Raw genomic sequence first — 10401 nt, 5'->3', positions numbered from 1 at the left:
CGGCGTTTGTGACTGGTGGGAGACTTTGAGAAGCGTGACTCGTGTGAGACGTTTGTCGATCGAGTTAGTCGTATTTTGCTATATTCACAACTTGGATACAGTTCTTTTGATGAAAACGGACTAGGCATTTGCATTGCGGTTAACCATGGATGAACAGTATGTGGGACGGGCGTATAAGATACTGTCCTTTTATTGGTTACAGGTAGAGTTCTATGCAAGACCTTAACCAAGAAAGAACAGTATCTCAAAATATTACGCAACATATTACGTCAATGAAAGCGCCGACTAACAGAAAAACGCAATTTATCATTATCTATTATTTAATGTTAGATGCCTTCCACTATGTAATAGAATTAAAGAGTTATGAATGAAAAAAACTAAATGTGTCGATTTTGGCAAAACTGGTTGGATCTGGGTCAGCCCAGATACTGTCCTTTTGTTGGTTATTGCAGAGTAGTAGTAGTAGTAGTAGTAGTAGTAGTAGTAGTAGTAGTAGTAGTAGTAGTAGTAGTAGTAGTAGTAGTAGTAGTAGTAGTAGTAGTAGTAGTAGTAGTAGTAGTAGTAGTAGTAGTAGTAGTAGTAGTAGTAGTAGTAGTAGTAGTAGTAGTAGTAGTAGTAGTAGTTGTAGTAATGGTAGTATTTGTTGTTGTTGTAGTTTAATATTAGTAGTATAGCAGTAGTAGTAGTAGTAGTAGTAGTAGAAGTAGTAGTAGTAGTAGTAGTAGTAGTAGTAGTAGTAGTAGTAGTAGTAGTAGTGGTAGTAGTAGTTGTAGTAGTAGTAGTAGTAGTCGTCGTCGTCGTCGTCGTCGTAGTAGTAGTAGTAGTAGTAGTAGTAGTATAGTAGTATGTAGTAGTATAGTAGTAGTAGTAGTAGTAGTAGTAGTAGTAGTAGTAGTAGTAGTAGTAGTAGTAGTAGTAGTAGTAGTAGTAGTAGTAGTAGTAGTAGTAGTAGTAGTAGTAGTTGTTGTAGTAGTAGTAGTAGTAGTAGTAGTAGTAGTAGTAGTAGTAGTAGTAGTAGTATTCATGAAAAGAAAATCCTTGCACGTTTTTTTATATCAAAATATAGAACTGTTCTTAATCATAACCTCAGGATTACTTAATGAAATATAATTCATTGTGTTTGGATTAGACGTGCTACACATTTCAATCTGGGCAGACGTGTTTGATAGTTGCTTGTTAACACAGTGCGACCGTTTTCCGTCTCCTATCAATTGGGTCACTGAGTATATACTATGACTCAGTGTCATCTTCGAATGTCGCTTAATGATAGAACGGGTTACATTGACCGCAAATTATGGGCCGGCATTGTGCTCATTAATAAGCTGTTGGCTACGCTTATTTGTACTACCACTGCAAATAACGCCAGAGCTTATTTGTACTCTTACTAAAAATAGAATTTGCGTAATTACTAAAAATATAACATTTTATACGGATAGAACTGCAATATACAATGAATTATCTGGAAGTCAAAAAGTGAACACTTCATCTCATCACAATCACATTATTATTATTACTAGACTATTATTACAAGTTGATTTTGACGGACTTTGACTTTGGTAATTCTTCACTCTTTTCAAGTCACAGAATACTCAGTTTACAAGGTAAGCATACGAAATGCACATTTTAATTCATTTCTTATTTTTATAACTAAACATGCTTTGGGGTTGTGTGTTTGTTGATTGTGCATCAGCTGACGACACATTTGTCGCTACCGCGAAATACTTAACTTTATTACTTTATTTTGTGAAAAATAACAATAACAGGGCTTTAAAAAAAATTAAAATACTATTCCCCCCCCCCAAATAATTTAAATCAGCCTTCCATGTCAGGTGATTAAAACCAGGTGTTTCAATGTTCGATCCCCAGTCAAAAGGTTGCTAATTTTATCAAGATCAAGAGGTTTCGAGTACTCACGACATTCCAGGCTCAGGGTCCTTTAAAAAATACTTTTCATTCAGTTATTGTTATTATCTTTATTATGGCCGACACAGCATGCATCGTCCATACTTTTTCAAAACTTTTTTTTTTGGGGGGGGGGGGGGGGGGGGGGGGGGGGCGGCTGTTTTTTTATATCGGAAAATTGGGTTTTGTATGTTATGTTCATGGAGAGAGAGAGAGTAATATTTTATAATGTTAAGATATCTGTAGTGGTAGTATTATTAGTAGTTTTGAAATGCCTATGATGATGACAATGTGAGATAATTATATTAGTGTGATTATTTTTATTATATTTTTAAAAATTACGTACGGCTATGTCGTAGTGGTATGACACTCGCTTTTGGACCGGAAGGTCCTGGGCTCGAGCCTCGCTCGGCGCATAGTTGAACTCTTGGAAAAGGCACTTTGCTCACTTTCTCTCACCGGACTCAGTTGTAAAATGTGTACTTGGCCGTTAACTGCGTTGTCTCTGTCCGAAGAAATTGTAATATCGCCTAACAGACGGTATGTCCCGTTCAACATGCGAAGTGTTGCTGTTATAAACTTTAGCATTGGCATGTATGTGCCTATTTCGCTGTAGTGAATTTAATTTATTTTTTTGTTTTCATCGACAGCTTACATGAAAGAACACTGTTGGCGTTACTGGTGTCCTGACAATCCATAAAGATGCTGGCTCAAGGGCTATTCTGGCAAGGTGTGTTGAGGCAAACCTGTGGCAAACCTTTGCCTGTGGCAAAACTCATCAATCAGTAAACCATCATCTGGGCCAGCAGACCAGAGTGTCTGCATGCACTTTTTGACAATGGTTAGTAATGTTGTCAAATCTCCATAGCGCCTTTACATTTTTTATTGGTGATCAATAAAATAAATGCTCATTTTTCTAAATGAAAATGGCAAAGCATCATTTGAATTGAATTACTACTGATTGTAGTAACTTAACGACAGACTATAGTTTGTTGCCAAGAGTTTTGTTCTAGGGATGTAAAACCAATGAAATTTCAAGTGTGTTGGTGTGAATAATGATCATTTTTTAAAAATTGCTATGTCTTTGACAAATGCATTTTATGACAATAATGCCATTTCCAAAAATTGCTAATGAAATGTGTCTCTTTTTTATTTCAATTTTTCCATCCAGAGCAGGATCAACCCTCTTTGTGGAACTACAAAAAAAGTGGTGGCAAACAAGTAGTGTTGACTTTTTCTGTATTGAGGCGAAAGAGATTTTTATTCCAAGGGTTTGGGAAAGCAAATTGCTTTTTATTCAGAGCTAGTGCACTATTTAACTGTTTTATTGTCTAAAATAGAATTGATTTTGCAGTTCAACTTGACTAGATATCTAATTTTATACGACTTGTCTCTCAAGTAGAATAAAAAAATGAAAAATGAGGATAGCGTGCCATATCATATTTTGAAAAATCATTTAATATATCTAGAAATCATCTGTATAACCTATTGTATACAGTAAATAATTAGGTTTTGTGATTATAATGATGAATTCATAAGGTATGACATCATATTTGACCACAAAATTATTTTATCTCTGGGCGTAAAAAAATCAATTTTACAGCATTTTTTTATCTAAGGGGTATGGGTTAGTGAACCGATTATAATTTTTTTTTAGACTTAGATCAATCTACAAAATTTTCGTTTTCTTGTCCTATTACGGTCATATTTTGAAAGTTTGATGGATCATTTCTTTTAGTTGTCTGCAAAATCAGCCTTTTATGTCAAATTATAGATAAAGCTTGCGCTTTCTCAAATGTCTGTTTTATGTCATTTGTCTGATTTTCTAGCAATCCTACCTTAGTCATTTTCCTTTAAATTATCTTCAAATTTATTCAGAATCTTTTCTATGATGTGTTTTACATCATGATGTAAGTGTTTGGGGGTAAATTAAAATTTAGCAATTTTATAAATTTTAAAATTCATTTGTTCCTGTCGCTAAATTTTCAGTTGAAATCAAATAAAAATTCTAAAAAAATTATTCCAAGAGTTTTCATGATATAGCTATTTATGAAAGAAACATTGTGTTTAAATTTGAAAGAAATTTATATGCTAGTTTTTGGTGCATCTATGTTAGAAATTTTAGGGTTTTACGTCTAATTTTAGCTTATGTTGCCCCTTAAAAAAGTTTTTTTTTTTAATTCAGTTATTTTTGGTGTTTAGCATCAAATTATACATTACATTATTAGTTCATGAGATATAATTAAAAATTTTAGAACTATAAAACGTATTTGACCACTAAAGTAATTTTTTGGTGAATAACAGCAGATATTAAATTATTTCGCAATTTTTTTTCTTAGAGGTATGGGTTAGCGAATCGTTTATAATTTTTTTCAGAATTTGATCAATTTATAAAATATTACTGTTTTCTTGTTCCATATTGGTTATACTTGATGAATGTTGGCCTTTGTCTGCATTATTAGCTTTATTATCAAATTAAAGACAAATTTTTCATTTTCTCAAAATTTCATTGTGCGTCATTCTCTGATTTTCTAACATTCACATCTGGATTGTTTCCCATCAGATTGTCTTCAAATTTGGTCAGAATTTTTCTTATGATGTGTTTTGCATCATGATGGTTGGGTTTTGGGCTAAACAAAAATTTAGCAGTTTTATGAATTTTTAAATCAATTTTTTTTCCTGTCATGTCACACCAAGTTTTCACTAAGAAATCGAAAAAAAATTCTGAAAAATTTATTTACAAGACTATTGCTAAACCTATCCATCTTGTTGTAAGAAAGATTTTGTGTAAATTTGAAAGAGATCTGTTCGTTGTTTTTTTCTGCATCACTGTAAGAATTTTTGGGGTCTAATTTTAGCTTATATTGTCCCCCTGGTGGTAGGGATTTGGTGGCTAATAGTATTAGCGCTGGTGTTAGGGACTCAGTAATAGCCATGTGGTAGGGACTCGGCGAGTAAAAGTGCTGGTGGTAGGGATTCAACGAGTAAAAGCGCTGGAGGTAGGGACTCAGTGAGTAATAGCGCTGGTCGTAGGGGAGTAAAAGCTCTGTGACTCGCTGAGTAATAGCGCTGCTGGTAGGGACTCGGTGAGTAATAACGCTGGTCATACGTGCTCAGTGTGTAAAAGCTCTATGACTCGGTAATAGCGCTGGTGGTAGGGACTCGGTGAGTAAAGCGCTGGTTGTAGGGGCTCAGTGAGTAATAGCGCTGGTCGTAGGGACTCAGTGAGTAAAAGCTCTATGACTCGGTAATAGCACTGGTGGTAGGGACTCAGTGAGTAATAGTAATAACGCTGGTCGTAGGTGCTCAGTGAGTAAAAGCGCTGGTGGTAGGGACTCGGTGAGTAATAACGCTGGTGGTAGGGACTCAGTGAGTAATAGCGCTGGTGGTAGGGACTCGGTGAGTAATAGCGCTGGTGGTAGGGACTCGGTGAGTAATAGCGCTGGTGGTAGGGACACGGTGAGTAGAAGCTCTATGACTCAGTGATAGCGCTGGTGGTAGGGACTCGGTGAATAAAAGTGCTGGTGGTAGGGACTCGGTGAGTAGAAGCTCTATGACTCAGTGATAGCGCTGGTGGTAGGGACTCGGTGAAAAAAAGTGCTGGTGGTAGGGACTAGGTGTGCAAAAGCGCTGGTGGTAGGGACTCGGTGAGTAAAGCGCTGGTTGTAGGGGCTCAGTGAGTAATAGCGCTGGTCGTAGGGACTCAGTGAGTAAAAGCTCTATGACTCGGTAATAGCACTGGTGGTAGGGACTCAGTGAGTAATAGTAATAACGCTGGTCGTAGGTGCTCAGTGAGTAAAAGCGCTGGTGGTAGGGACTCGGTGAGTAATAACGCTGGTGGTAGGGACTCAGTGAGTAATAGCGCTGGTGGTAGGGACTCGGTGAGTAATAGCGCTGGTGGTAGGGACTCGGTGAGTAATAGCGCTGGTGGTAGGGACACGGTGAGTAGAAGCTCTATGACTCAGTGATAGCGCTGGTGGTAGGGACTCGGTGAATAAAAGTGCTGGTGGTAGGGACTCGGTGAGTAGAAGCTCTATGACTCAGTGATAGCGCTGGTGGTAGGGACTCGGTGAAAAAAAGTGCTGGTGGTAGGGACTAGGTGTGCAAAAGCGCTGGTGGTAGGGACTCGGTGAGTAATAGCGCTGGTGGTAGGGACTCGGTGAGTAATAGGCTGGTGGTAGGGACTCGGTGAGTAATAGCACTGGTGGTAAGGACTCGGTGAGTAATAGCACTGGTGGTAGGGACTCGGTGAGTAATAGCGCTGGTGGTAGGGACTCGGTGAGTAATAGCACTGGTGGTAGGGACTCGGTGAGTAATAGCACTAGTGGTAGGGACTCGGTGAGTAAAAGCTCTATGACTCAGTGAGTAAAAGCGCTGGTGGTAGGGACTCGGTGAGTAATAGCGCTGGTGGTAGGGACTCGGTGAGTAGAAGCTCTATGACTCAGTGATAGCGCTGGTGGTAGGGACTCGGTGAATAAAAGTGCTGGTGGTAGGGACTCGGTGTGCAAAAGCGCTGGTGGTAGGGACTCGGTGAGTAATAGCGCTGGTGGTAGGGACTCGTGAGTAGAAGCACTGGTGGTAGGGACTCAGTGAGTAAAAGCGCTGGTGGTAGGGACTCGTGAGTAGAAGCACTGGTGGTAGGGACTCAGTGGTAATAGCACTGGTGGTAGGGACTCAGTGAGTAATAGCACTGGTGGTAGGGACTCAGTGAGTAGAAGCTCTATGACTCAGTGATAGTGCTGGTGGTAGGGACTCGGTGAATAAAAGTGCTGGTGGTAGGGACTCGGTGAGTAATAGCGCTGGTGGTAGGGACTCGTGAGTAGAAGCACTGGTGGTAGGGACTCGGTGAGCAAAAGCGCTGGTGGTAGGGACTCGGTGAGTAATAGCGCTGGTGGTAGGGACTCGTGAGTAGAAGCACTGGTGGTAGGGACTCAGTGAGTAACAGCTCTATAACTCAGTAATAGCACTGGTGGTAGGGACTCAGTGTCAGTGAGTAAAAGGTCTATGACTCAGTGAGTAAAAGCATTGGTGGTAGGGACTCAGTGAGTAAAAGCTCTATAACTCGGTAATAGTAATAGCACTGGTGGTAGGGACTCAGTGTCAGTGAGTAAAAGGTTCATGACTCAGTGAGTAGAAGCGCTGGTGGTAGGGACTCAGTGTCAGTGAGTAAAAGGTTTATGGCTCAGTGAGTAGAAGCGCTGGTGGTAGGGACTCAGTGAGTAAAAGTTCTATGACTCGGTGAGTAATAGCACTGGTGGTAGGGACTCGGTGTCAGTGAGTAAAAGGTTTATGACTCAGTGAGTAAAAGCGCTGGTGGTAGGGACTCAGTGAGTAAAAGTTCTATGACCGGTGAGTAATAGCACTGGTGGTAGGGACTCGGTGAGTAAAAGGTCTATGACTCAGTGAGTAAAAGCATTGGTGGTAGGGACTCAATGAGTAAAAGCTCTATAACTCGGTAATAGCACTGGTGGTAGGGACTTTGTGTCAGTGAGTAAAAGGTCTATGACTCAGTGAGTAGAAGCGCTGGTGGTAGGGACTCAGTGAGTAAAAGCTCTATGACGGTAATAGCACTGGTGGTAGGGACTCGAAGAGTAAAAGCGCTGGTGGTAGGGACTCTGTGAGTAATAGCGCTGGTGGTAGGAACTCACTAAAAGCGCTGGTGGCAGGGACTCGGTGAGTAATAGCGCTGGTGGTAGGGACTCGTGAGTAGAAGCACTGGTGGTAGGGACTCAGTGAGTAAAAGCTCTATAACTCGGTAATAGCACTGGTGGTAGGGACTCAGTGTCAGTGAGTAAAAGGTCTATGACTCAGTGAGTAAAAGCACTGGTGGTAGGGACTCAGTGAGTAAAAGCTCTATAACTCGGTAATAGTAATAGCACTGTTGGTAGGGACTCAGTGTCAGTGAATAAAAGGTCTATGACTCAGTGAGTAGAAGCGCTGGTGATAGGGACTCAGTGAGTAAAAGCTCTATGACGGTAATAGCACTGGTGGTAGGGACTCGAAGAGTAAAAGCGCTGGTGGTAGGGACTCGGTGAGTAATAGCGCTGGTGGTAGGAACCCAGTAAAAGCGCTGGTGGTAGGGACTCAGTGAGTAAAAGTGCTGGTAGGGATTCAGTGGTGTCACTGATTTTACGACATTAGAATATAAAGAAATTTACAACTACAATCGGACTAATGATTTTACAAAAGGTCCCCACAAAAGTATATCTTTAAAATATTAAACAAGTCTGTTGTTTAAATTAATTTATAATTTTATTTTAAAAGATCAAGAAAATGTCAAAATAAAAATGAAAGTTTTGACAACCAAAATGTACCTATTCCGTAACATATAAAGACACACAAACAAATCTTGTCTTCTTGCTCCTCTGTAATCTTGACACAGCATTGCTCTGATTTCAACTTAATGTCTGTTTTCATTTTCATTCTTTGTAAAGTATTAAATTAGTATTAGGCTGTGTATTACTTCACTCTTAACATTATTGTGCGGTAACCAAAAATTTTCCATAATTCAGTTTCTGAAAAGTTGGCCACCCTGCTCTTAACATTATTGTGCGGTAACCAAAAATTTTCTCTAATTCAGTTTCTGAAAAGTTGGCCACCCTGGAATAACCATGACCCTCATTATCTATGCACATAACATTCACAAGTGGATACAAATATCGATTTACTTTGTATGTTGCATCCATAACAAACACATCACAAAAAACACTCAAATCACGCCTCATTCTTCCCGTTACATAAAACAAATACTCAAAACCACCATCCTCATTCACACTGAACTTTGTTACACCTCCTTCCTCCTCTATCTCTCTCAGTAATTCCTGTACCGTCTCACTGTCCGTCCTGTCAATATCAGTCTTGAACAATCTCCGCTGCAAATCTTCGACATTTTTAGGCAATACATTTTATCCTTGGCTTGATTGAATGTATTGCCTAAGTTGGGTTGTGGACACCTTTGTTTTAGCCATAGCCCAGGGGTGAGAATGACTGGTCACTAAAAAGGAGGACATTTTTCAGCGCTAAGATCAAGAAGCATCCATGCAAAAATAACCTATAAATTTAAATTTCATTAAAATATATTGTGATGCAATCCAAAATGTGTCTCGCAGCAATTTCTGACACCACTCGGAGGAATTTCAAAAACTGAAAGTGTAATTATAACATGGTGGTTGTAGTAATGGTAGTCGTAGTTATGATGATGTGGTGGTGGTTGTAGTAGTTGTGGTAGGGATGATGTGGTGATGGTTGTAGTAGTAGTGGTAGTCGCCACATTTCCCTTATTCACAGATTCACTAATGCCCACCTCCCATTGTTTCAAGTTGACCAGAGACGCCAACTTAAAATTTCGCTCACATAAATTTCAGAAACAATTCCGAATAATTTCAATGCTTAAACAGGAATTTCTGCAAACTAAATATAATCTATTGAGATCTATAATCATCCCAATACCCCTTGTTTCAAATCAAGTAAAGTTCCAAAACCAATTTCATTATGACGTATAAAATATAAAAATTAATGGTAGGGTTGGTGGTAATAATGATATGATGGTGGATGTTGTACTGGTGGTAGTAATGATAATGATGATGTATGTGGTTGTGGTGGTTGCAGAAGTGGTGGTGGTGATATTGTTGTGTTGGAGGAGGTTGTAGTAGTGGTGGTAAGGATGTGGTAGTGATTGTTGTTTTAATGGTGATAGTGTTTTGATGTCGTCGTCGTGGTGGTGGTAATGATGGTGATGATGATGATGTGGTGGAGGTGGTTGTAGTAGTAGTAGTAGTGGTGGTCCTTCATGAAATGATGGTGTGGCGATGGTGGTGGTTGTAGTAGTAATAGTAGTAGTAATAGTAGTAGTAGTAGTAGTAGTAGTAGTAGTAGTAGTAGTAGTAGTAGTAGTAGTAGTAGTAGTAGTAGTAGTAGTAGTAGTAGTGGCATTGATGTGATGATGATGACGATGATGATGATGATGATGATGATGATGGTAATGATGATGATGATGATGATGGTGGTGATAAGGTGTGTACTTGGAAATGAAAAGAGAGATTGATGGCTGATGTGAAAAAGATATGATCCACTTTATAGATTTAAGTTTGTCTGACAGAAGGACAGATAGAGTGTGTTTGTGTGTGTGTGTGTGTGTGTGTGAGAGAGAGAGAGAGAGACACACACAGAGGGGGAGAGAAAGAGAAAAATATGAGAGAGAGAGAGAGAGAGAGAGAGAGAGAGAGAGAGAGAGAGAGAGAGAGAGAGAGAGAGAGAGAGAGAGAGAGAGAGAGAAATAGAGACTGCTCCAATTGAATATAGTGATAGCTACAGAAAGGTTAGGTTAAAGTATTGATTGAACGTTATTGTTATGTGTGTTGTGTTTTATTTGTTAATCGTAAATATTAAGTTAACGAATGTTTCATGTTGGCAATTGCGCGTGTGAGTGTTTGCGTCATATTATGGTGACATACTCGTAAGGTTCAGTGAATCTTTCACCCACTACACACTCGACTAATA

The 10401-nt window shown here is 39.4% G+C and overlaps 1 long non-coding RNA gene across 1 annotated transcript; it reads left to right on the top strand.

Moving 5' to 3' along the window:
- The first annotated feature begins 1333 nt into the window (after nt 1–1333).
- LOC144975950 (uncharacterized) lies at nt 1334–4411 on the top strand. The gene is made up of 3 exons (XR_013646004.1): nt 1334–1601; nt 2553–2743; nt 3074–4411. It is a non-coding gene; the product is annotated as an uncharacterized LOC144975950 (long non-coding RNA).
- Nucleotides 4412–10401: the final 5990 nt, after the last annotated feature.

The sequence above is a fragment of the Berghia stephanieae genome, chromosome 6 (genome assembly GCF_034508935.2).
Source record: "Berghia stephanieae isolate SIO BIC M18660-M18661 chromosome 6, UCSD_Bste_1.3, whole genome shotgun sequence".
Classification (NCBI taxonomy): Eukaryota; Metazoa; Mollusca; class Gastropoda; order Nudibranchia; family Aeolidiidae; genus Berghia; species Berghia stephanieae.
Note: the sequence above shows the minus strand (reverse complement) of the source record. Positions and strands in the feature narration are given on the sequence as shown.